The sequence below is a fragment of the Convolutriloba macropyga genome, unplaced genomic scaffold (assembly GCF_964194025.1).
Source record: "Convolutriloba macropyga unplaced genomic scaffold, txConMacr16.3 SCAFFOLD_2463, whole genome shotgun sequence".
Classification (NCBI taxonomy): domain Eukaryota; kingdom Metazoa; phylum Xenacoelomorpha; order Acoela; family Convolutidae; genus Convolutriloba; species Convolutriloba macropyga.
In genome coordinates, this window is record NW_027451615.1 from 1 (window position 1) to 25,811 (window position 25,811).

Below are 25,811 nucleotides of genomic sequence, written 5' to 3' on the forward strand. Positions count from 1 at the left end.
CAGAATGTTTTTTGGCTGTGTATGATAACTGAAGAAATTGATTTTGGAATTTCAGCTTGTCGGAGTTTTGTTTACTATGTTTTTTGTCTGAACAGCCTAAGTGACGTAATCATAACTTGTTCCTAGTAAAAGCTTAGACTGAGAAACACTATATTCAGCGCTGATTTACAATGTTACTATGATCCGGGTATAAGTTTTATAATCAATTCAACTAAACTCAAGCTTAATTTATTTGTTTTCGTTCTCAACGTTCCTTTAACTTCTCCAGAAGGTTTTCTGGAGTTTGCAATCTTTTCTTAAGTTTTTATTCCTCGCTATTCTTGTTCTTTAAATCAAATTGCTCAAAAGGAAAACTTTCAATTTTTGTCAGAATTTTATAAAATTTTGCTCAAATATTGCTCTTCCAAATGCTTCGAATCACACCAGAGGATTATCGTTACCGATCACACCAGAATATCTGGATCGTAGATACATGTACAGTAAGTTTTTTTCAATATCTCAGATGTGATTGACGCCAATATTTTTGGATTTGTAGGCGAGTGACGTTGAAGTAGAAAAAGTTGTGGCTGCCAAGTTGGGTACCTCCAGGAATTTCAACTGGGAATTTTTTTGATGAAAATTGCGGTCACAATTCACTACATTCATCGCTACATTTACTCCAAAGTTCAACGCGTTCAACATTAGGAGATATATGTGCTTTATGGTAAAAATATATATTTTTTCACAGCTTTCCCCTGCAAATTTTATAATAATTATCTACAATTCCTTGGATATATCTTGTTTGCTCCGAAGTTTTTTTTACGACTCACATTTACAAATTATGAGTTGTTATTTAAGACGCTACTATGTAAATATTAGCACGTACGCATGGTGGGGTGGGGGGGGTGGGTTGGAGTTTGAGTAAAATTTATATACGCACTAGTCTTGGTGCAAAAGAATTAGACTCTCAATTTTTTTTCGTAATGAAAAACTGTAATTGTGCTCTCAACGCTATCGGCTTTGCCAACTCCCACAATAAAGAAAACTATATCCCAGCTATTGAGAGTGAGAATTAAGAACATAATTACAAGAACAACTTGGAAATATCTCCAGCGCTTTTTGGATGCGAAGGCGGTGGCGAAATTATACGGTGTGCAAATTCCAACATAGCGTTCATATGACGTCACAATGATAAAGTAAGCTGTCACGTGGGTCACTCCTCCTCGTATAAGTTGAAGAAGTTCAACAGTGAGGTTGACAATTTGCAGTTCATCCTCAACCACTTCAAAATGTTTAAAATAGTCGAAATAGTTCAGTAGCGAGTTATATTGTTGCCAAAAATCGGAGTCGCTAACGTTCTGAGAAGATTCCAGAAAGTCTTCTGCTCGAAAAAAGTAGTCACAGTTATCATGCGTTAGGAGCAAAATCTCTAAGATTCATTAGATTAAAACATAACCCGACCCCGAATTAGCTCAACTGTACCTTGGAACAGAAATCGTCGTTTCTAAAAATCTAAAAATTCTAAAATGTTTCTAAAAATTCTAGATAATCATCGTATGTCCGAGAAGAGCGCCCTTGAAACCCTGAAAATCTTTGGTATGTTTAGGTAGATATGATGTGATGAAATTAATCCCCATCAGTGGTCAACAAGTCTGTTAGATTTTTGTCGTCACCAAGAGAAGAGCAATGATGCATATATAAAGACCAGTCTTAAATGTGGGGATTAATAACAAAAAGGGCAGCTAAGAACAAGCTGCTGTGGCCTAATGCTGTTACGCTGCGATTACGTGAGAACAAATAATTATTATTATAATTATTATTATTATTATTATTATTATTATTATTATTATTATTATTATTATTATTATTATTGTTGTTGTTGTTGTTGTTGTTGTTGTTGTTTTTGTTATTATTATCATTATCAATATTATTATTATTATTATTATTATTAATAATAATATTATATTATTATTATTATTATTATTATTATTATTATTATTATTATTATTATTATTATTATTATTATTATTATTATTAATATTAATATTATATTATTATTATTATTATTATTATTATTATTATTATTATTATTATTATTATTATTATTATTATTATTATTATTATTATTATTATTATTATTATTATTATTATTATTATTATTATTATTATTATTATTATTATTGTTATTATTATTATTATTATTATTATTATTATTATTATTATTATTATTATTATTATTATTATTATTATTCATTTTCAACATGAAAACACACAAATATTTTTCTTGTTCACCTATTTTTATCTATAAATGAATTTTGCGCTGGGTTTCAGGTCTCAAATGCGATTTTTTGTTGACCTCATCTCAACTGGTGGGCCTAATCATTGAAAAAAAAACTTTGAAAAATTTTGGGAAAATTCATAAATTTTGAAGTAGTAAAATTGTGTGAAACACAATTTGCGCTGGGTTGCAGGTGTTAATGTTAATTTTTTGTGGACATCATTTTACCTGGTACTAAGATTATATCAAATGTTTTATAACCAAAAACTGTCATCAATAGGTTGTTGACTGTTTGTAGTATTCTTTATGTCTGTTACTATCAGTCAGTACTCTCAAATACTCTTATAACCCTTTATTTGATGATGCATGAGAATAAAATATAGTAATAGGCAAGGAGGTGAGTGGTTGTTGCTATGCATGTGTTGTTGTTAGAACTCTCTGTGTCATCAATCTATTTTTAGAATATAATGTATACTATGACTAACTACTATAGTCACTGCCGAAGGTTATTATACACGAGTAGTTGTCGTATTCCATTGTGATTGGGAGACCGATCGACCGAGAGTGTTTATGATTTATTTTTGAATAAGTTTACATGTTCAACTGTCTGCATTGGGTGGTTTTGTTATTCCAGTTTAACACAGTACTTGCATAGCAATAGAGCAAAATTATAAGAATTTGTTTGAGTTTCAGTTTGAGTTTGATTTGTAAACAAACTATGCCAGCGGTTGACGATTGTTCCCTCTTTGACTTTTCTCACGATATTACATATACAGAAAAACGTTATGTAGTTGCTTGTGTGAAAACTTATGACTCTACTGGAACATATATAACGGTAAAACTTTTAAAAAAAGATAAATTCCGTGATCAAACCCAAGACAACAGAAACAATTGTAACAGTGATGGTTTCAAGTTCAACCAGAGAATAACACTATCTTTAGCCGAGTTTGAACAATTATCTCAAAGCTACAATTCACTCTGTGAAAAACTAAGGACCGGACAATCAGAACAACCTATCAAAAAAGAACACAATAAGATAACGGGAAGGAAACGACGTTATCAGTTTGCGTTCTCACCGGAGACGAATAGCTCTAATTCAACTCAGGTTGCTGGTCGATCAAAGAAGAAAGCGAAGAAAAGTTCTGAGAGCGACACACAGTATTGAAAATGGTTGAGGCAATGTTTGAACGAACACCTGAATTCTTTCGACAGTTTCAAAAGAAATTTAACCATTTTATCTGCAGAAGTGAGCCAATATTTGATACTAAAGAAATCAACAACAGTTTTGCTTACAGTTTGCATGAGAATAACAGCTTTTGTAGAATAAAAGAACAACACTATCATGTTATTGCAGCTTTGGATCAAGTAACAGAGGCTTTCAAAAAAAATTCTTCAAAACCCTATTCTATACCTTGCCTATACACATGTTTCAGACTTCTACTCCACAAAACACAATCTGTCAACATCACTTTTCACGGTGAAATTTTTGAGAAGTTGCAGCAGGCAGTCATTTACAATCACCAACGAGGACAAACATGAAAAACGTTTTAATTACTTTTAACGCTTTCAACTGCAGCAGACAATTAGTTTTGTAATCTGTTCCTCTATGAATTAGATTGATTTAATTTTTTCATAGAGAAAATCAAAAATGTTTATTTTTTTCAGATTCAGTCGACTTCAATCTAACTCGGAATGCGTCTTGATAAACCAATAGTTTGTAGATATTGTTTGAAAAACATTCATGTGAAGTATTTGTTATTAGCCACAACATACCCAAACAATTCAGTAAGACTGAACTATTTCTTAGCAGCAAGTGAATACTTTAGTCAAAAGGAAAACTTTGATTATGATAATGCTTTGAAACTTCGACCTTACGGAGGACTTATTGGAATAGATAACTCTTCTTTAGATTCATACCTAAACAACTCCAAAATTCTACGATTACACGCAATTTTGCATGACGCTGGTGGTTTCATCCAGGAGCTCTACACTGAAGGACCCAGCTACTCGTACATGCTTCCCTGGAAGCTTAATAGTTATTTCACTGGACATCTGACAGGAATTCTTTTTTGTTTGTATATTAAAGTTTTCCACTCAAAAATGTATCATTTGTTGGAATGTTAAGCAGTAAAACAGTTGTGTTAGACCTTGAAGGTTTCCGTCACAGGAAAGAAAAATTTATTGTTAAAGAGTTTGGTATATGTACTGAAGATTACAACGATTGTGTTTTGTTTTCACCACCGTCAAAATTTTCCGATTTGACAAATCCGCAGAAAACTTCAATCAGTTGGTTATCTAAAAACTTACATGGCTTAGATTGGAACTCTGAAAACTATCCTTATATTTATCTAACACAAATTGTCCAAAGCGTTCGCTTAAGAAACCCAAGAGCGGTTTACTACGCTAAAGGTTTTGAAAAGTCTCAACTTTTATCGGAGTTGATCGATTGTCCAGTAATCGATTTAAATACTCTGAAGTGTCCTAAAATATCTTACAGTTTTTTTACAGTTAACTGTGGGAATCATAGCTCAACACAACGTGGTATCTTCAACAATCATTGTGCACGGGAAAAAGCTTGTTTCTATTTTGACTGGTTGACAAATGAGAGAGGAATTGACGAAAGTGGAAGAACCTTTGTCAGCGAATTCGACTATTTGCGCCTTGATCACGAAGGAGGGGACACTGAACCTTTCAATTTGCAAAGGAGAAGCGATAAAAAGTGGTACTCAAATTCGTCAGAAAAAAGTTAGGCTGTTATTGACAGAGGAGGAAATTCGTTCGATTACACACTTGGTTTTTTACATCGAGCCTTTTATTCAGTGGAGAAAGCAAAATGTCGGATTCTCAACGCAAAGTCTCGCCTCCGAAACTTCTATTGATATCGAAACATCCAACTGGTAAAGAAGTAGATCAAAATGACAAAATGCTGCCTGAAGAAATTCAGGAACTCGTGAACACGGACAAAAAAATTGTGTACTATGAAAAAAACTACAAGACTACCCGCATGTTTCATGGTGCACATGAATGAATTTTTGAGTGATTATAGTTGTTATGAACTGTTCTATGTAAAACATTAAAAAGTACAATAAATTTTCATTTTATACACATTTTCTTTTGTGATGGAACAATTAACAGTTGATCAAGTTGTGCAAGAAACTCTTTTGGAAAAGCAAAGTAGTGGAAAATCTACTTGGAAATTTTGTAACCAGATAAAATTACCACGGTCGGAAGTTGTGTTTTTTGTTCAAATGTTTTTGTAATTTTGATGCTAATAGTTCTTTGCATTGTGAAATTGACTGTGCTTAAAGCAACTTGTGAGGAAACATCAGTTTGGATTTCGATTTTGTCAAGTTTAGTTGGATATATCTTACCAAATCCTCGATTATGAACAAAATTATCCCTACCAGTGACAGAAACTTTATGGCCGTGGTAGGTCCGTCGGGTTGTGGTAAAACGAATTTAATTTTCAGAATATTAACAGGAAACACCTTTTATCCAAAGTTTAAAAATGTTATTTTTCTTTACCACGAAATGCAACCAATATACTCACAAGTTGACCAGCATTCAAACATTGTTTTCGAAAAATTCACCAACTTGGAGTTTTTGCAAAAAACTGAAAATTGTTTGCTTATATTTGATGATTCTTGTGAGGAAGTTTTTAATGACAAAGAGTTTGTCAAGCTGGCTACCGCAGGTCGACACAAGAACATTAATGTCATTTATGTGAAACACAATCTTTACCAGCAAAGTAAATGGTCACGAACAATAGATTTGAATACAACTCATATCATTTTGTTCAAATCACCACGTGACGTTCAGCAAGTCGAGTTTCTCGGTAAGCAACTGAATCTTACTCATTTTTTAAAAAATTGTTATGAAATAGCAACAAGAGAAACATTTGGACACTTATTGATTGACCTGGATCCAAAAACTTCGGACTGTCTACGATTTTGTTCAAACATTACAGAGCCTGGACCGTCGGTCTTCTACATACCTTCAGACAAAGCCGATATTACTCACATATCAAATGAACGAGAAAAAATTCTTTATACTGAAGCGAATGGTACTTTTATCTGATTCTGAGTTGAGGAAATTTCTCCGCACTTACGACGACAATATTGTATTGGTACTGTGTGAATGTTTTTACAACGTAATCAGAGGACATGTAAAAGTTCAGATTAACGATTTGGAGCAATATGAAAACGTGATCAAGACTATTCTTCGTAAAAACGTTTCAGTTGAAAAAGAGAGAGCCATACTACTCACAAAAACAGGTTTTGATTTAGTTCGGCTCATTATTCATTTTTGCTACCAGTATTTGAGTCAATCATAAAAGAGAAGAAAATGACAACTGCTGAGGAATTTATTTTAATTCCAGAAAAAGTTTATATGAAAACTCAACCATACCAAACCCGGGTCTTAGAGAATCCTGACATTAAACACAAATCAGCACAGCCTCTATTATAAATAGAATGCGACCAAAGGAACACATTGAAGCACAGTTCAATGACAAACTGTCGGAACAAGACTCTGGTGTTGATGATGATGAAAATCGGCTCAAACATTCAAATAGGCGGGCAGATCAGGTCCTAAAAACATTGTCATCTCTCTTGCCTCATTCAAAATACCTAAAGTGTGATTATATTGTAGATCTAATTAAAAAGTCTAATCGTGAGCTCATTGGTGAAGACGAGAAGTTACTCATTGACAACAGTCCAACTGACATAAACGCATTCACTTTCTTGTACAATTTACAGCAACCAACAAAGAAAATTGACAGTCCTGATTATTTTGAATTATTAAAAGTCTTACAAATAAAGGAAGAACAAGTAATTAACAGCAATGCTAAAACTTCGATCAGGAAAAGTTCACCAGAAACCGCAACAAAAAGAAAAAAAATCGTCAATAAATCATAGAAACAAAAACGTTCAAAGTTTCAAAAGCCCCCAAAACAAGACAACCAGAAGCAGCAACAGACCAGCAGAGCACTACTCACCGAAGACGAAAGCAGTAGTGACGAAAAAGAAGAGGAAGGTTTCGAAACTTCGTACGAACCAAGTGCACAGAAGGAAAAACAATGGGAATCTTACGACGAGTGAAGAAAAATTGCTGCAGTCAATGTACACAAAAGGGCCAGCTGCGTTTGGAAGCGTTGAAAATTTACAAAAAAACACAAAATTACAACCTCGCAAAGTGAAACAGTTTCTAGAGAACAAGAATGCTCACACAAAATATAAGGGCTTTCGAAAAAGTTTTGCACGTTTGAAAGTTATTGCATATGACCTTGATGAAATTTGGTCTCTTGACTTGGCACACGTGGACAAACTGTCAAAACAAAACGCAGGTATTAAGTACTTATTGATTGCTGTTGACTGTCTTTCACGCTATCTACGTGTCGAACCACTCAAATCAAAATATGCAACAACAACAGCTGAAGCCTTCAAACGTATGATTAAGTATAAACAGCCGAAAAAAGTTTGGGTGGATGCTGGAACAGAGTTTAAGGTAAACTTCAAAACACTTTGCCGGAGGAGAAACATTAAAATTTATCAAACTTTCAGCGAAAAGATGTCTGCGTTTGCAGAAAGGAACATCCGCTCTTTAAAGAATATTATTTACAAGTATCTGGAAGAAAAATGGACATATTCATACATCTCTCAGTTGAAAAATTTTCTGCAAACAATAAACTCACGCATCAACCGTGTAACAAAAATAGCTCCGAACAAAGTAGCCAAAAAAGACGTTCCTTATCTGTTATCATTAAATGCAAGTGCATCCGAGAAATTAGTTTGTCGACCCAAATTTCGAATTGGTGGTTTTGTTAGAATATCAAAAATTGATTTACCCTTCCGAAAAGGTTATAAACAGACATTTACCAACGAAGTGTTTGAAGTTTACGATATTCCAAGGATAAACCCTCCAACATACAGCCTAATTGATTCGAATCAGAATCCAATCAGTGGTAAGTTCTATCAATTGGAACTAGTGAAAGTTGCTGACAACAGCGAAGCGTTCACAAAGCATGAATGAGTTTACCATACATTTAGTTTCATCAGCTTCCATGGACATTTTTCCAGAGAACACTACCAAGCATTCTGGGCTTTGAAGGAATCAAAGATTGGTCAGGTACTCATATTGGTTATAAAATGATAGATTCCTTTGACAATTTGGCACTGGGTGACGGAGAAGCAAAAGCTTTTGTTGCTGATTACCCTTTTGATCTGCTTGCAGGAAAACAATTGATATTTGTATACAGCAGCATAATTGAGTATCAACACATTGGAGACACAAAAGCTCCGCTGATTCGTATCATTGATTCAAAACAACGCCTGAAAAACGGTAGCCTTTGTCAAATTGAACCTACGCATAGAATAATTTTAGCAATTTGGAATATAAGAAATTGTTGTCAAACAATTTTCAGTGTATTGAAGTTCAGTTGAGAACCGAAACTGGCAAATTTGTTCCATTTACGGGAACAGGAAAAGTTATTCTTACTTTAAACTTTAAAAAATTTAATTAAATGGAAGCTTACTATCAACAACAATCAGTTTCACCATACTTTGCAGGACACTATTGTCAACGAGGCAGTGGGTTCGGGGCTTTAGCGGCTGGAATTGGTAGGGCGGCCATACCGATAGCTAAAAAGTTTTTGTGGCGTGTTGCTAAAAAGATTGGAAGAGAACTGTTTGTACAGGCGGCACCAGAGATTGTTGACGTTGTAGCCAAAAAGAAGAGTCCTAAAGAAGAGTCCTAAAGAAGCAGTCAAGTCAGCTGTTCAGAAAACGGTAAAGAAACAATTCGTTGGCTCAAGAGCCCGAATTGGAGGTGTTCGTGGTGGAAATGTTTATAAAAAACAGAAACAGAGCGGTCCTGTCAAATCCCGAAAAATCATTCAGAGAAAACAACTGTTACTGAGAAGTCGGTCAGATTTCTTTTCCAAAGTGAAAAATGAATACTAATTTATTGCCAGCAGAGGCAACACACACAACTCTAGACTTGTTTGAAAAGCAGCCTCTCCTGATCACCTTTGACAATGCTTTTACCCAAAAGGTTGGTCCATCATACTCACCGGATGGTCCAATGCTGGAATTCGAAGTTGTTGGCGACAGGAACAACTTTATTGATTTGCAAAAGTTTCTACTTGAAATAAAATGCAAAATCACGAGAACCAATGACGCCGATTTGAGAACTGGTACTGATGCCACGAGCACAGATTCGCCGTATTTTAGCAATAACGCATTACACTCTCTGTTTTCAGAGTGTACGGTTTCGGCAAATGGCGTTAAATTGTCAAATACAAACGGCAACTACGCACACAAGGCTTTCATAGAAACAGAATTCTCAACCGGAAGAACAGCAAAGAGCACTTGGTTAGTTTGTCAAGGCTATTATTATGAAGACGAACCGGCTAAACTTGATTGAGCTGACAACAGAGCTACTGATGTTGCTGCGCGAAAAGCTTTGGTTGCTGACTCTCTAGAATGTTCTCTACTTGGAAAACCGGCCAGTGATATATTGACCTGTGACAAACATCTTCTCAGTGGTGTTACACTACGCATCTCCTTCAGAAGGTCTCCAAACGATTTTACCGTCATATCCGAATCTAATAAACATTACAGAGTAAAAATTGTTGAAGCAAATCTGTACGTGCGCAAAATGACCGTGGCTGATCATGTGTTGTCTGCGATAGAAAAAACTTTGCTAAAAACACCAGCTGTCTATCGGTACACGGAGGTGTTGCCCAGAACTTTTCTTGCCACTGCTGGCATCCGCAGTTGGAGTCAAGAAGACATCTTCTCCAAAGAACCAGTTCGAAGAATGATTATAGCAATGTCAACCAATCAATCATATTTAGGAACTAACAGAGCGAATCCTTTCCATTACCAGAAATTCATTTTGAATGAAATAGTAATTCATCGAAATGGACTACCGGTTGTTGGAGCACCAATTTCAACAACCTCAGATCAACGAGTCTACTTCGACACGCTTGAAGCTTTAGATTTTCTTGATAAAGGTGGTCATGGCATTCCCCTAGCCGATTATCCGAATCACTTTATTTTGGCCTTTGACCTTACTTCAACACAGGAGGTTTCACACGATTTTATTCATCCTGAATTAACAAATTGTTCAATTTCAGTGGAGCTCACTTTTGGAACACCTTTGGGTGACGAAGTTGAAATTTTATTCCTAGGCGAACGAAGTTCAACTTTTTACGTCAACTCTGAACGAAAAGTTACCAAAAACTCGGTTATTACATATCCTGTTGATGGATAATTTTGAGATAACTTATCTAGTAAATAAATGTTTTCATCTGAAGCACAAGTTTTGTGGAGTTTTTGCAGCTGACAATTTTCCAAGACTGCCAGAAAATTGCTTTGCTGTGGTCAATGCCTCAATATCAACATCATCGGGTAGTCATTGGCTACTGATTTGTAACTATAAAAAAACAATGTACTTTGCTGATCCACTTGGGCAAGCATTGGATTGCTACCATTTTGTATACACTCGACTGCTGCAGTTCTACTTCGAAGAAGAAGTCGTTCAGTGTCTCAGATTGCAGCCAATTCAGAGCCCAAACTCCAAACTGTGTGGACTCTTTTGTTTTTATATTGCTCATATTATTTTCACATATAGCTATCCGTTTGTACACTACATGAATGATGATGATTTACTACGATTTGCTGAGCATATGATGTAGGACAAATCAATCAATTTAAATTTTTTAGCATCAACTGTTTTCATAAATTCGTAACTTTTTCCCCTTGAGGCTAGATCACTCATTTTTTAATAAAACAAGTAGGATTAATTTTTTAATTCAAATCGAAAGTTACATTTTACATTCTCATTATTAACATTCAGGGAGCCATATCCACTAATAATAATATCAATAATTTTTGAAAATTCTGCATAAGAACTGTTCTGATAAATACTTAAAAATCGGTTAAAAGTACAAGTTGGTATGAAATCAGTTTGAACTTGAACATTCTCTTTGACAGTCTCCAGTTCAAAGATATTTGGAAGCTTTCTTTTGGAGCTATATAAATCTAGCTGATGTTGGTGATTGTAAATGACTGCTTGCTGCAACTTCTCAAAAATTTCACCGTGAAAAGTGATGTTGACAGATTGTGTTTTGTGGAGTAGAAGTCTGAAACATGTGTATAGGCAAGGTATAGAATAGGGTTTTGAAGAATTTTTTTTGAAAGCCTCTGTTACTTGATCCAAAGCTGCAATAACATGATAGTGTTGTTCTTTTATTCTACAAAAGCTGTTATTCTCATGCAAACTGTAAGCAAAACTGTTGTTGATTTCTTTGGTATCAAATATTGGCTCACTTCTGCAGATAAAATGCTGAAATTTCTTTTGAATCTGTCGAAAGAATTCAGGTGTTCGTTCAAACATTGCCTCAACCATTTTCAATACTGTGTGTCACTCTCAGAACTTTTCTTCGCTTTCTTCTTTGATCGACCAGCAACCTGAGTTGAATTAAAGCTATTCGTCTCCGGTGAGAACGCAAACTGATAACGTTGTTTCCTTCCCGTTATCTTATTGTGTTCTTTTTTGATAGGTTGTTCTGATTGTCCGGTCCTTAGTTTTTCACAGAGTGAATTGTAGCTTTGAGATAATTGTTCAAACTCGGCTAAAGATAGTGTTATTCTCTGGTTGAACTTGAAACCATCACTGTTACAATTGTTTCTGTTGTCTTGGGTTTGATCACGGAATTTATCTTTTTTTAAAAGTTTTACCGTTATATATGTTCCAGTAGAGTCATAAGTTTTCACACAAGCAACTACATAACGTTTTTCTGTATATGTAATATCGTGAGAAAAGTCAAAGAAGGAACAATCGTCAACCGCTGGCTTAGTTTGTTTACAAATCAAACTCAAACTGAAACTCAAACCAATTCTTATAATTTTGCTCTATTGCTATGCAAGTACTGTGTTAAACTGTAATATGAAAACCACCCAATGCAGACAGTTGAACATGTAAACTTATTCAAAAATAAATCATAGACACTCTCGGTCGATCGGTCTCCCAATCACAATGAAATACGACAACTACTCGTGTATAATAACCTTCGGCAGTGACTATAGTAGTTAGTCATAGTATACATTATATTCTAAAAATAGATTGATGACACAGAGAGTTCTAACAACAACACATGCATAGCAACAACCACTCACCTCCTTGCCTATTACCATATTTTATTCTCATGCATCATCAAATAAAGGGTTATAAGAGTATTTGAGAGTACTGACTGATAGTAACAGACATAAAGAATACTACAAACAGTCAACAACCTATTGATGACAGTTTTTGGTTATAAAACATTTGATATAATCTTAGTACCAGGTAAAATGATGTCCACAAAAAATTAACATTAACACCTGCAACCCAGCGCAAATTGTGTTTCACACAATTTTAATACTTCAAAATTTTTGAATTTTCCCAAAATTTTTCAAAGTTTTTTTTTCAATGATTAGGCCCACCAGGTGAGATGAGGTCAACAAAAAATCGCCTTTGAGACCTGAAACCCAGCGCAAAATTCATTTCACACAATTTTACTACTTCAAAATTTATGAATTTTCCGAAAATTTTTCAAAGTTTTTTTTTCAATGATTAGGCCCACCAGGTGAGATGAGGTCAACAAAAAATCGCTGTTGAGACCTGAAACCCAGCACAAAATTCATTTCACACAATTTTAGTACTTGAAAATTTTTGAATTTTCCCAAAATTTTTCAAAGATTTTTTTCAATGATTAGGCCCACCAGGTGAGATGAGGTCAACAAAAAATCGTCTTTGAGACCTGAAACCCAGCGCAAAATACAATTCATGCACTTTTAACACTTTGAATTTTTCATTTTTTTTCAATTTTTTTTTCAAAAAACTTTTTTTACTGATGAGGCTCACCTGGGCTGATTACAAAATTTCCTATATAATTCAATTCGAGTAGTTTTTGTAGAAAGCTCTGCTTCTAGTTTTTTTGTCTATGCTATGAAAATTTTTTGAACTGTGGATCAGGACTACTATTTTGTTACTTCGTCATCAATATTTTTGTTACAACCAAATGGCGTCATAAAAACCACAGATCTGTTTTTATTTTGTGCTTTCATATACTTTCGAATAAAATTGTGTGCGTGGCATCTTTTTCTCACTGATAAAGGAAAACATTTCTCTGTTCAATTTTGTGATTGAGTTTTTGGTCGCACGTGACATCCACAACTCTCAAAAATGACTTTCTTCACAATCAAAACATTTTTTGTGTAGTTTTTTTTTCAAAAGAAGTGTGCGTGTTACTCTAATTGAAGGTTGTTTGAGAGTATGAGCAACTGGGTGGCATAAGAGTTTTATGCTTACTAAACTGGCAGAACCTGGGGTAGCGCATTTTTGAACGACTAAAGAAATTGCATTCTTTATCCTTTAATTCATAGGAATATAAAATAAAATAGGTGGTTGGAATTTCGATCAAAGTCGATTTTTTTCGGAGTTGATTTTTCGTAACACAATAAAAACAGTTGTTTAGAGATTTTGTTTAACTAAAAATTATGTGGGCAGTTGCTTAGATGCATTTCCAGTTCCATACGTAAGAAACCTACGTTTTTATTTGGTATGAACATTATTGCGTTTTTTAATTATAAAGTAATAAAACGACATGACAGCGTTTCATTCTCAGATGCAGCCGTTTGTCTGAGATTGTTTCTCCAAAAATAAGGATCAAAAATTCTTAGTTTTCATAAATAAGGATGATAACTGAGCTACCTATATCCTCTTCCCTTTCCAAGGTCAAACATTTCAACAAAAGTTTTGAAAACCTATTTGAAAACACACAACACCAAAAGTTACAGATATAGAGACACACAGAGACACAGAAACAAACACACAAACATTCATTAAATGTGTGTTCTTTCTTTTTTTTTAAATTGTTCTGTGTTATAAGAGGGGAAGGAAGCTGTTTTGGAGGGAAAATTTTTGAAACTTTTTTTCATAGATCAGCGTTTGCAAACAACGAAAACTGTTTTGGGGTTTTTGGATGTCAGAAGTAGTGTATAATATTTTGTAGGCGACCACTTTCTAAACGAAAGATTATCGCACAAATATGAATATTGCTTTATTTAATTGATTTTCAGAGATTAAAAAAACGCTAAAATGGACTAAAAATGGCTCTTTTTCATCAATAATAATATATGCTGAAATAACAGTTCTAACGATTTTTTCTCATAACGTTGAAACAAAATAAAAAGAACCATTTACCGGTTATGTTTTGTATTTTTACCAAATAAAAACAAGTGAGTTCGATTTGTTCAAACAAGTTTGTTCAAACCAACAAAAAATGAAACTCAACTCTAAAATTGAGAATGAATGATCTCTCTTCACACCAGCTATAGTAGCAATTAGGACTAACAGAAAAGTGCATTCACCAATTAGAAATATGAAAACCTACAAAACATAGAATAAGAAATAAGTCAACAAAACTTAGTTTCTCCATAAAATGGACCAGGAGCAAACCTAGGTTATCACCACATCTGAGTGACTATGAAGTCCTATTTTGAGGGTTTTCACGAACCAAAAAGTAAATCAAGTTATGCATAGCACAGCGAATATGGGCCATCGGTGATAGTTTTATGCCAGGTAACATAATGCAATGCACGTTTATAGGGTAATCGATTAATTGATACCCTAGGGCCACTCAAGTTAATGATTTAGCTTCACTGATTACATAGCGAGGGTTGCATAATCTTAACAAAACATTCTCGGTTTGTTATGCTACTGACAATTTACGTAGGAACAAAAAATTCATCTCCTGAGCAAGAAATCTTGAAAGCACTTATTATTTCAGTTTTTTGGTTTGCAACCAAGTCCATTACTCCGAGCTTCAAAAATGGACAAACAATTTCAGTTTTTGCTTCAACTTGAAAATTTTTAAGCAATTAAGCGATGGTTTCACACATTGGTGTATATATAACAAGTTGAGATTAGAAAGAAACTGGTAATTAATAATACGCTGAAGTAATAAGAGTAATTTATATTAAGATTAGGAACAGGAAAAAAACTAATGTTCTTCTTTGATAAATAAAAAACATTTTAAAAAACTTATAGGTGATGCAGTTAAAGCAAAAACTTGCTTAGGTTTTACTTTTTGTAATGATATAAACGTAATTATAAAAAAAAATTATCAAAGACTTACTAAAGTTATAATTGGTGAAAATGACTATTTGTTAACTCAATTTGTCTCTTTTTAAATATTTCTTTTATACCAAATTTTGAATTTAGGTTATGTAGTTTGAAAAATTTGATTAGGTTTTATTCTTTCCAATGGTATAAATCACATTGAATTAAAGTTCATCCAGAAAAACTTATGTAGTATAAACTGATAGAATATTATAGTTTTCTTCAATATAAAAAATGAATAAACCAGAAATACTAATAGAATTAAACAATCTGGAAAAAGAAAGCATAAACAAGAAAATGGTTAAGAATTAGAACAAAGAGATTATAACCGTAACATTGAAGTGTTAGTTGATTTATTAACAAAAAAATTAAATTCACAAACAAATTATATCAGTGAAGCTACAGATAACACAATACCAAATCAAAAACAGTCATTAGCAGCCATACAAGATAACAACAAAGCTTTAAATTTGAAAAACGAGTTCCCTGTAGAATTGGAATTCCTAATACCCTTAACAACAACTGATTATAAAACTAATAACTTTACACTAGACAATGAAATGATTAGAACTCTAGTAGAAATGGAAAAACAGGCAAAGAAACGATTAGAATTCAAACTTTGATGCATCTTCAAACAAATTTAAAAAGAACGGTGTAAACATATCTCTAGGACCCGGTGGTATAAATTTAACAGACCGTATTTATGACTTTTTTAGGATTTTCACTGTGTTTATCACTAATAATGATGTAACAGAACGAGATATAACAGGACATGAGGATGAAAGTAAAAGATTTCCAACTGATATTAGTTGTACACGAAAAGGAGATAAAAGAAAAGAAAGGGCAGGATTTGTTACAAGTTTAATGCCAAGGGATCTAGCGAGAGATTCCTGTAGAACTGACACTGTTTACGAGAGTGAAGAAGAAGGAGGTAAAGCGAATGGTTTAGACTGTATCATTGAAACGGCTTGACAAATTAACCAAACGACTTAGTAGAAATATTTGAATTGCTTATACAAGAAAAAATGCAGTACAAGATGATTTTTAAGAAGAGATTTTAAAATATCTAATTAACTATTATCAATGAATGCTATTACTTGGGAACAGCGACAAAATTTTAATTTTAATTATGGTAACTGATAAAACAACGATTAGATAAAAGTCTCAGCCCAAAAACAACAAAGTTTAGAAGAGGAAGAATTATTTCACAATAGAAAGATTACACATGGTTAGCTGATTTTACAGATATGGCATTTATAAGTTAATACAATAATAATTATATATTAATGTTATCAGTCATAGATATTTTTACCAAAGGAGCTTGGGCTATAGCTGTATTGAATAAACCTGATTTATCCAAAAAGTTTTTAAAACTCGTTGTACTTATGGTTTTAGAACAACCACTAGAAACTACTAGAAGGTAAAAAAAACCCGAAAAGTTATGGGTTGATAAATGTAGTGCGTTGTATAAAAAAACATTTGAGTTTCTACTTAAAGAACATGAAAACGACGAAGCCAATTCGCAGATAGAATTATACTCAATATATCGTAATCTATAAACAGTTTGTATTGAGAGCTTTAATATATCATTCTTACACATATTAAAAACACCAAAGATTAAAAATGGTGCTGGTAAATAGATAAACATGGTACATAATGCTATTGAAACATATACCAATAGCATCACCTTTCAAAACAGAAGAGTTAATTAGAAAAGAAATTGAAGGTGAATATTTTGAACAAGAGATACCAGAGGTAAAATTTATCTTTGAATCTGATAACAAAGTTTTAGAATCACTTGATATTTTTCTTGATATTAATGACAAAAAACAGATCCAATCAAACAGAACAATTAATATTATAACCAGCAAAATTCTTACAACAAATAAAACGCGTCAATTTTTCCTAGAAGATAATGAAAGTATTGATATGGATGATATTGTTATTGTTAAACATTTTCCTATTCCTACTAATGTCAAAGGCGCTCGCTGTTAAAAAAGAATATTGTGATGAGAACTATGACATCTAATAATTAATTCAAAAAAATAAGTAGCAATAGAAACGAATAAAAAAAGAATATTTGAAGAAGTTACTCTGTGTCAACTAAACACAAAAATTGTGTATCAGCCAAACTCTTCAATTGATGATAATACATTTGATAAATTAAATGAAAAGTCAAACAATTTAATTGGTTTAGCTAAGAAATTACCTGGATCTGAAAGCCATTTTGTTCAATTTTGTTATAAAGTTACTAAGGATGCTATCTCTAATTAGAGATGCATCATGACTTTAATCAAGAGGATTTAATGAAAGAAATTGAAAGCTTTTTCTCCTCTATGGAAAATAACTCAACGAACAGATGCACCTCCTGGATATAGACCTCTATAAGATCCAAATTTAATAACTATCAATGGACCTGTTTTGCAGATTTCAGAAAAATTGATAAATACGAAGATCTTAATGAATAGTAAATTTAATATCAAAATTTTTGGTATAAAGGTACTAAAACTTTTACAACACTGAAACAATTAAGTACAGTAAGAAATTGAGTACATAAAAGACTTTAAATAGAAATTGTTTTAACATCAACAGAAATGTTTTAACATCAATAGCAACAACTAAATCTGTTAAATTAACAGCTGCATGACTAACTTATACAGTACCAACAGCTGCAACAACAACTGTATGTGGATGATAATCAAAAACTTTTAATACTAAATTAAGAAAGAAATTTATAAAGTATTCACTGGTGTTTTCTCTAACTAAACAATTTAGTGAAAAGATTGACCAACTATATAATAATGCAGTATTATCTTTTGAATATAGATATCATCTTTTGAATATATACATCAGACGGAAAAATTGCTAACGCAAATAGAGCATTCAAATTTATTTTGGATCAGTTTTGACAAATGACGTTTCCTTACAATGGGTGGATAGTGCAGTAAATTGAAAAATTATTTATCCCCTCAAATCTACTACCACCTTTCATATCCCTAATGAAAGACATATGACCTTCAAATGATTTTGGTCCTAGTTTTCAAACGATAATTTTGGGCAGTAGAAAATTGAGACAAAAGAATATCATATTCCCTTTAACAGCCCCCCCCCCCCCCGACCTTGAACAATATCATAGGCCATCTTTTGAAAAGCCACCTAGTTTTCATAGTTTTTCGGACTTATGAGTTTCCAGTTGGAAATATGACGCGTCTGTCTACTAATCTCACAACCACACACACGCAGACAGACACACAAACACACACACAACCACACAACCACACACACACAAACACAGACACACAAACGCACACACACAGAGACACACAAACACGCACACACGGTAATATAATTATTAATACAGATATTTTTGTCCAGCCACACAAACCGTTATGTAATCGTAATTAAGGACCTAATCTGCCCCATTTCAACCCAACCCCACGTATCATTCTACATTGCTGCTGCTGCTGTGAGCACTCATTGGATCTTTGAACTGTTTCTAGAATTGTTAGACAATTTTTATGAGCAGGTTCAGAACACTATGTGGGAACGCACATTACTGGGCCTCCTTATTTTGTGCTTTTTTCAAATTTGACGTTTTTCTGGAAATTATTTTTCTTCCATTTTGTTTCTTCGCAATGCGCAATTTATTTTTACCAAATAGCATCTTTTGAATATAGGAGATATCAGATGGACAATTTGATCAGCAAATGAGGTAAGATGAATTTGAAGAAGATTTGCACCGGAAATCCAAATAAATTAGAAATTCTAGCATCACATATGCAACGCAAATAGTGAAATCAATTTCTTTTTCTCATCACTTTTTTTTCGGAAAACTGATGTTTTGGCACAAATTAACAGGGGGGACGAAAACTTATCAACGACCAGTTTTGGTCAAATGATGTTCGCCTTCAATGGGTTGATTGAGCAACAAATGGAAAAATAACTTATCCCTTTAAATCTGCTTTTACCTCTCATATCTCTAATGAAATACATATGACCTTCGAATGAAATAATTAGAGTCCTGATTTTCGAACGATCATAAATCAGTAGAAAAATGAGACAATAGTATTTCAAATCTCCTTTAACTGACCCCCAACCCCGCCCCCACGTTGAACGCAATCATTTGAAATACCATATATAGTTTACATAGCTTTTCGGAAATATGGGCTTCGGGTAAGATGTATAGTAATCGCGCAAACACACACACATACACACACACACCCAAACACACTGACATACATGCACACACAAACACACACACACACACACATGAACACACACACAAACACACACAAACACACACACAAAGACACACACAGACACACACACACACACACACATACACACACACAAACACACACAGAGAGACACACACACACACTCACAAACACACAAACACACACAGTGTTGAGGTATTTAGCTGAAAGTGTGTGAAACATTGAAACTCGTTTGACCTTTGCGTGAAATAATTAGTGTCTTTATTTTCAAACAGATCATAATATGTAGATGAATGGTGATACATAGGGTATATTGTATTCGCCATAAGTGCCACCAGACATTGGACAAAATCATAGCCCATTTGAAAACCCACCAGCAGAAAATCAACAGACTGCAGTTTTGTAACAAGTGAGAACGAAAGAATACCATAACAGTTCAATATACAACTGAGCATATTGGGCAGATTCTGAAAAATAATTTCAGAATGCGATTATCCGATTTGCATATTTCAAATGTGAGTTGGAAAACTGCAATGGTTGAGATATGCGTTAATGATCAGCAATTTAAACCGACAGGGTTTTTTGGTTGGGCGGGGGGGGGGGGGGGGTTGTGCTTTTTTTTCCACCCGGAAGAGGTCCCAAGCCAAACTCTGTAAAGAATGATCGAGTCGAGATAAAATTTGATCGTCACCATCCCCGATTAAATGGCTGATCATCTCTTATCGTTGGTCTGATTTTTTTTTCAAGCGTCTAATAGTCCCAAATCTTTGAGTAATTTCACTCCTCTTTGTAGCTTATTGAGCACTTTTGTGTATCTTATTACATTGTAAACGCGGATTATACCTACTACTATATAATTTTCTCAAAATAAATAAGAAATACACCGAAATGCGCTGAGTGTTGAAAAATGTGAACGCAAAACTAAACATCATGATGCGCCGAAATGCACTGAATCTTTGCAAGAATTGCGATGAAAACCGCCCAGTAAATTGCGTTGACTGAGCCTCGAGCCCTGATACCCGCCGTCGTAGCCGTAACTTAATACCCTGCTCCCTCAATTTCGTTTCTTCTAATTTGATTTTATGCAATCAACATTTTTGGGTTGCGCTGAAAATTCGGTGCATTTGTTACTTAAATTCAGTGCCTTTCAATTTTTTCAGCACATTTCTTAGAAAACATTAGTTTTTAGAAATCAAATTAAACAGTAAAAGTTCTGGGTGCAGTGATAAAAGTGCTGGAGTGCACTTAAACTATTGAAAAATTGCGCCCAAGCTTGAGCGAATTTCCAGCAAAAATTCAGTGAATTTCGGTATAATTTTCTGTAGAATTTTCAGGTGCGTTTTTGAATGTTCACCGTACTTCAGAATTCGTGCTTTTATAAAACAGATCGTAAAAAACATTGCGCTGAAATGGCGCAGACATCTCGACTCGGGCACGAAACTCCTCAACATATTTATTACAAAATATGCGAATGATGTACGATATTGTTGTACAACTCTCAATTTGATGAAGAGAAAAAAATCCGTTAGATAGTTTTTGTTTCAATTATCTACAGTAGCACCGTTTTTTCAGATATTCGTGCTTTAGTTAAAAAAGACCTTTAGTCGATACAAGAACGAAAGGCCTACGCATTCAAACATTCAGAAGAATAAAAAGAAGTATGCTCGCACATCAAATTCCATTTCCATGTCATAAAGACCTTTTAAAAGTGTAATACGAGGATTAAACTTTTTTTATCCCATACTTGGTTATGTATTTGTAAAAAACATTGTTCATATTTGAGAAAGTGGCGCTCAGTAACGATTGAATTTTTTGCTGGAAAAAATATTAAGAAAATTAATAAAATTGGTGTTCGGCTGCCAATTTGTTCGTCGATTCGTGGTCTCTCAATTTTCACATCTGACCATTATTACTTTTTATCTGACGACATTAAGATATGCGGAAAAAGCACAACGAACTCGTCCTCATAGACCCAAAGCTTAAAAATTGAAAGATAATTCTATTTCAAATCGAGTTGAAATTTGTATCTGATAAAAAACATGCTACAGGCCACAGTATTTTGTACACAATTTAATCATGGCCTCCTGATTATTTTTTGTAGAATAGCTGAACTTAGTGGAAACTTGATGACACCACGTTTACAACGATTTTCAATTACTATATTTACTCGCCTTCTGTGAAATTTCATGTGTCATCTGCAAAGATCATATCAAAAGATCTCGACAACAGATACAAGAAATCCGAGAACTTGAAGTAAAAACTGCTTATCAAAAAAGTAACCATGCGTAGAATATAAAGTTCAAGAAGGTAATAGGTAACTGAATAACATACAGTTACACAATAATTTATAAACAACGAGCGAAAAATTTTCGTTTCTAATTTAGTTGGCACTTTTTTTGTTTAACTTTAAAACATTAATGCGACCGTTTTTTCCTATCATAAATGGCAAAATAAAATGAAAGATAACGACTGAAAATTTGATAAACCATCTGATAACACTGAACACTACATGCTTTTTTGTGTATATTTTTTCTGTATTGATCCCTCGGTAAACATAAATAGTCAAACCAAAAGATTTATATTATTCACAGCTAGACTCCAACAAAGAATGGAACGATTAATTGAAGAAATGAAACGACTTTGCTAAATTGAGGAAAGGAATTGAATTTGATTCCAATTTGTTGAGATTATTTTCTGGCTACTCTGCAGCTAAAAGAATTTTTTTTTGGATCAAAAAGCTTATTAGCTTCTTTTTATTTTAAACCTTATCTATTTTAAAATTTATCATAATTTAATTGCATGATGTGTAGCAAAATAAGTGTAGATATATAGAAAATATGTAGATATACACAAAGTATAAGGCGTGCGAAGGGTGAATTGCCGTTAATTTTCATAACACTTCTGCTTTTTGTTTTTTGGAAAAATGAAGAGTTTTGAAAATAGCTTTTAAGACCGTCTCATTTATTCCACTTTTTAAAATTTTGCGAAAGATATCCAGCGGCCTAAATTGATTTTATAAAATATATGATCCCCAAATTTATGTATTGATAACTAGGCCTGCTAATTCATTGTGACTGGTTCAGGTTGCCTTTTGTGTATATAACGCTGAATCAGTTTGGTTTCTGAATTTGAATGGCAGCTTTTCCTATTTCTATTGATTTCATTATCTCTAACAAACTAATTAAGCTTAACAGTAGTTCTTTTTTGTTGGCCTATGTTACTGTACAAAATGAAGCAATTTGTCCAGATGCCCGAAAAATGAGCTATATTTATAACAACTTGATTAAAGTTAGGCAAAAATTACCTGAATTATGGGTAAGTGTTATTCTGAAAATCTTTTCAAGATAACATTTTTTTCAAAAAAAAAATGCGAAACTCTAAGCAAAAAAATGATTTTATTGACTATCACATGGGATATTCTGGGATGCTCTCAAAAAAGTCTCTTCGAAGTTTATTTTTTAATTTATGCTTAGAATGTGGTAAAAAAATATGTTCGTATTGTGTAGGGAGTGTACTGAAGGCGTTTAATAAAGAATTTTGGAAGCGTAAAAAATGAGTTGAAAAGTGTTAATTCAGTTTTTATTCAGCAACTCAGCACCTAAAGCTAAACTCTAAATTTTAAGCAAATTTCTTATATGAATTCCCGGCGTTCAGGAGATTTTTTACAATATTTTCCACTTACAACCGCTGACACCTCCAACCGGGAAGTCATAAGCAGGTTCCAAAAGCCACAACAATATTTGGGATCTATTGTGTTTTGCTCCCCCCCCCCCAGCATAGTGGGCTTATATTTTTTACGCCCCCCAGGCACACGTGCTATTTACAACATAAAATTTGTAACGGGTAGGGGGGGGGGGGGGCGTAAAAAACACTGATGGGAACAGAATAGATCCAATATTTGTTATATAGCAAGCGTATGATAAGCGAGTGCCGCATAACAATCAAGTCAATAGTGACGGCGCATGAAACCTTGACTCAAGTCCTTAAGAAAGTTCGAAACGGTTACTTGCCATAAGTAACCATCAAAAAAACTTAAAAAAACTTTGACTTTATATAACCCTTCGACTAGATATTTGTTTATATATATATATATATATATATATATAACACCGAGTTAAGAGAGTCAAAATATATTGTTGGTTTTGATACTAATTGTAGTCATCTATACTCTCGGATAGCTCAAAAATGTTTAAACGAATAACGGAAACAATCAACAAATTTCTCTAAAAACTCCATACTCACACCTCAACTGATGTAACTTTTAGAGAGTACTTCGAAATTTTTAATCTTCAAAGTCTTCAAAAGACGTTTTTCCGATATTTTTTTGTACTTTTTTGAGTTCTAGTATTTTTATTGCGTATTGACTAAAACAACAAGCCTCATTTTTGTCTGGAATTAATCACTTTCAGACAAGACTGAGGCTTGTTGTTTTACTCGATACCCAATAAAAATACTGGAACTCAAATCCAGAAGCCCGCGATTGGTCATGCTCGATGAAAAATTTCTAAACCGGGTATGTTTACTTCTGTTCAATCGCTAGTGATCAACGGCACGAGTCCCATTTTGCCAAAATCGAATTGGCATCAATCGTGCCGTCATTAGTGGATATATTATTACCACGAAGACATTTCTGATTTATAGTAGTTTGGTTTGATATCTGTTTTTAGCAGAAGTTTATTTTGCTTCTTATTTTGGATAGTGTTTTTGATCATATTTGGTAATTGAGCATGACATAGACATGACAACTTTTGCGTTCGCTGTATTTGAATTTTGAGGGGAAACAAAAAGCTGATTTCTAACTATTATTGATTCGAAAAATTCTATGTTTCCATTATTTGACAAGAAAATTTATGCGGAAACCACAAGAAGTGACATGATGTTTCTCTGGACCACATCTGTTACTCATATGAAAGTGCACACATGCCTAAATTTTGCATACGCTTTCATATTTTGCCCGAATTTAACGGACCCCAAATTGAGCCGAGCCTGGACAGGTTTGTTCTGATTAAGTCATGGAGAGTTTTGTTCTGATTAAGTCATGGACATTTTTGTTCTGATTAAATCATGGACAGTTTTGTTCTGATTAAATCATGGACAGTTTTGTTCTGATTAAATCATGGACAGTTTTGTTCTGATTAAATCATGGACAGTTTTGTTCTGATTAAATCATGGACAGTTTTGTTCTGATTAAGTCATGGACAGATTTGTTCTGATTAAGTCATGGACAGATTTGTTCTGATTAAGTCATGGACAGATTTGTTCTGATTAAGTCATGGAGAGTTTTGTTCTGATTAAGTCATAGACAGTTTTGTTCTGATTAAGTTATGGACAGTTTTGTTCTGATTAAGTCATGGACATTTTTGTTCTGATTAAATCATGGACAGTTTTGTTCTGATTAAGTCATGGACAGATTTGTTCTGATTAAGTCATGGAGAGTTTTGTTCTGATTAAGTCATAGACAGTTTTGTTCTGATTAAGTCATGGAGAGTTTTGTTCTGATTAAGTCATGGACATTTTTGTTCTGATTAAATCATGGACAGTTTTGTTCTGATTAAGTCATGGACAGATTTGTTCTGATTAAGTCATGGACAGATTTGTTCTGATTAAGTCATGGACAGACTTGTTCTGATTAAGTCATGGAGAGTTTTGTTCTGATTAAGTCATAGACAGTTTTGTTCTGATTAAGTCATGGAGAGTTTTGTTCTGATTAAGTCATGGACATTTTTGTTCTGATTAAATCATGGACAGTTTTGTTCTGATTAAGTCATGGACAGATTTGTTCTGATTAAGTCATGGACAGAATTGTTCTGAATAAGTCATGGAGAGTTTTGTTCTGATTAAGTCATGGACAGTTTTGTTCTGATTAAGTCATGCACAGTTTTGTTCTGATTAAGTCATAGACAGTTTTGTTCTGATTAAGTCATGGACAATTTTGTTCTGATTAAGTTATGGACAGTTTTGTTCTGATTAAGTCATAGACAGTTTTGTTCTGATTAAGTCATGGACAGTTTTGTTCTGATTAAGTCATAGACAGTTTTGTTCTGATTAAGTCATGGACAGTTTTGTTCTGATTAAGTCATGGACAGTTTTGTTCTGATTAAGTCATGGACAGTTTTGTTCTGATTAAGTCATGGACAGTTTTGTTCTGATTAAGTCATAGACAGTTTTGT

At 33.5% G+C, this 25,811-nt stretch overlaps 1 long non-coding RNA gene across 1 annotated transcript; it reads right to left on the reverse strand.

Annotated features, from left to right (window-relative positions):
- Positions 1 to 1,273: 1,273 nt before the first annotated feature.
- On the reverse strand, positions 1,274 to 20,033 carry LOC142356848 (uncharacterized). Its single transcript, XR_012761502.1, has 3 exons — positions 19,879 to 20,033; positions 14,015 to 14,028; positions 1,274 to 1,360 (listed from the first exon to the last, which is right to left on the reverse strand). It is a non-coding gene; the product is annotated as an uncharacterized LOC142356848 (long non-coding RNA).
- Between the last annotated feature and the right edge of the window lie 5,778 nt (positions 20,034 to 25,811).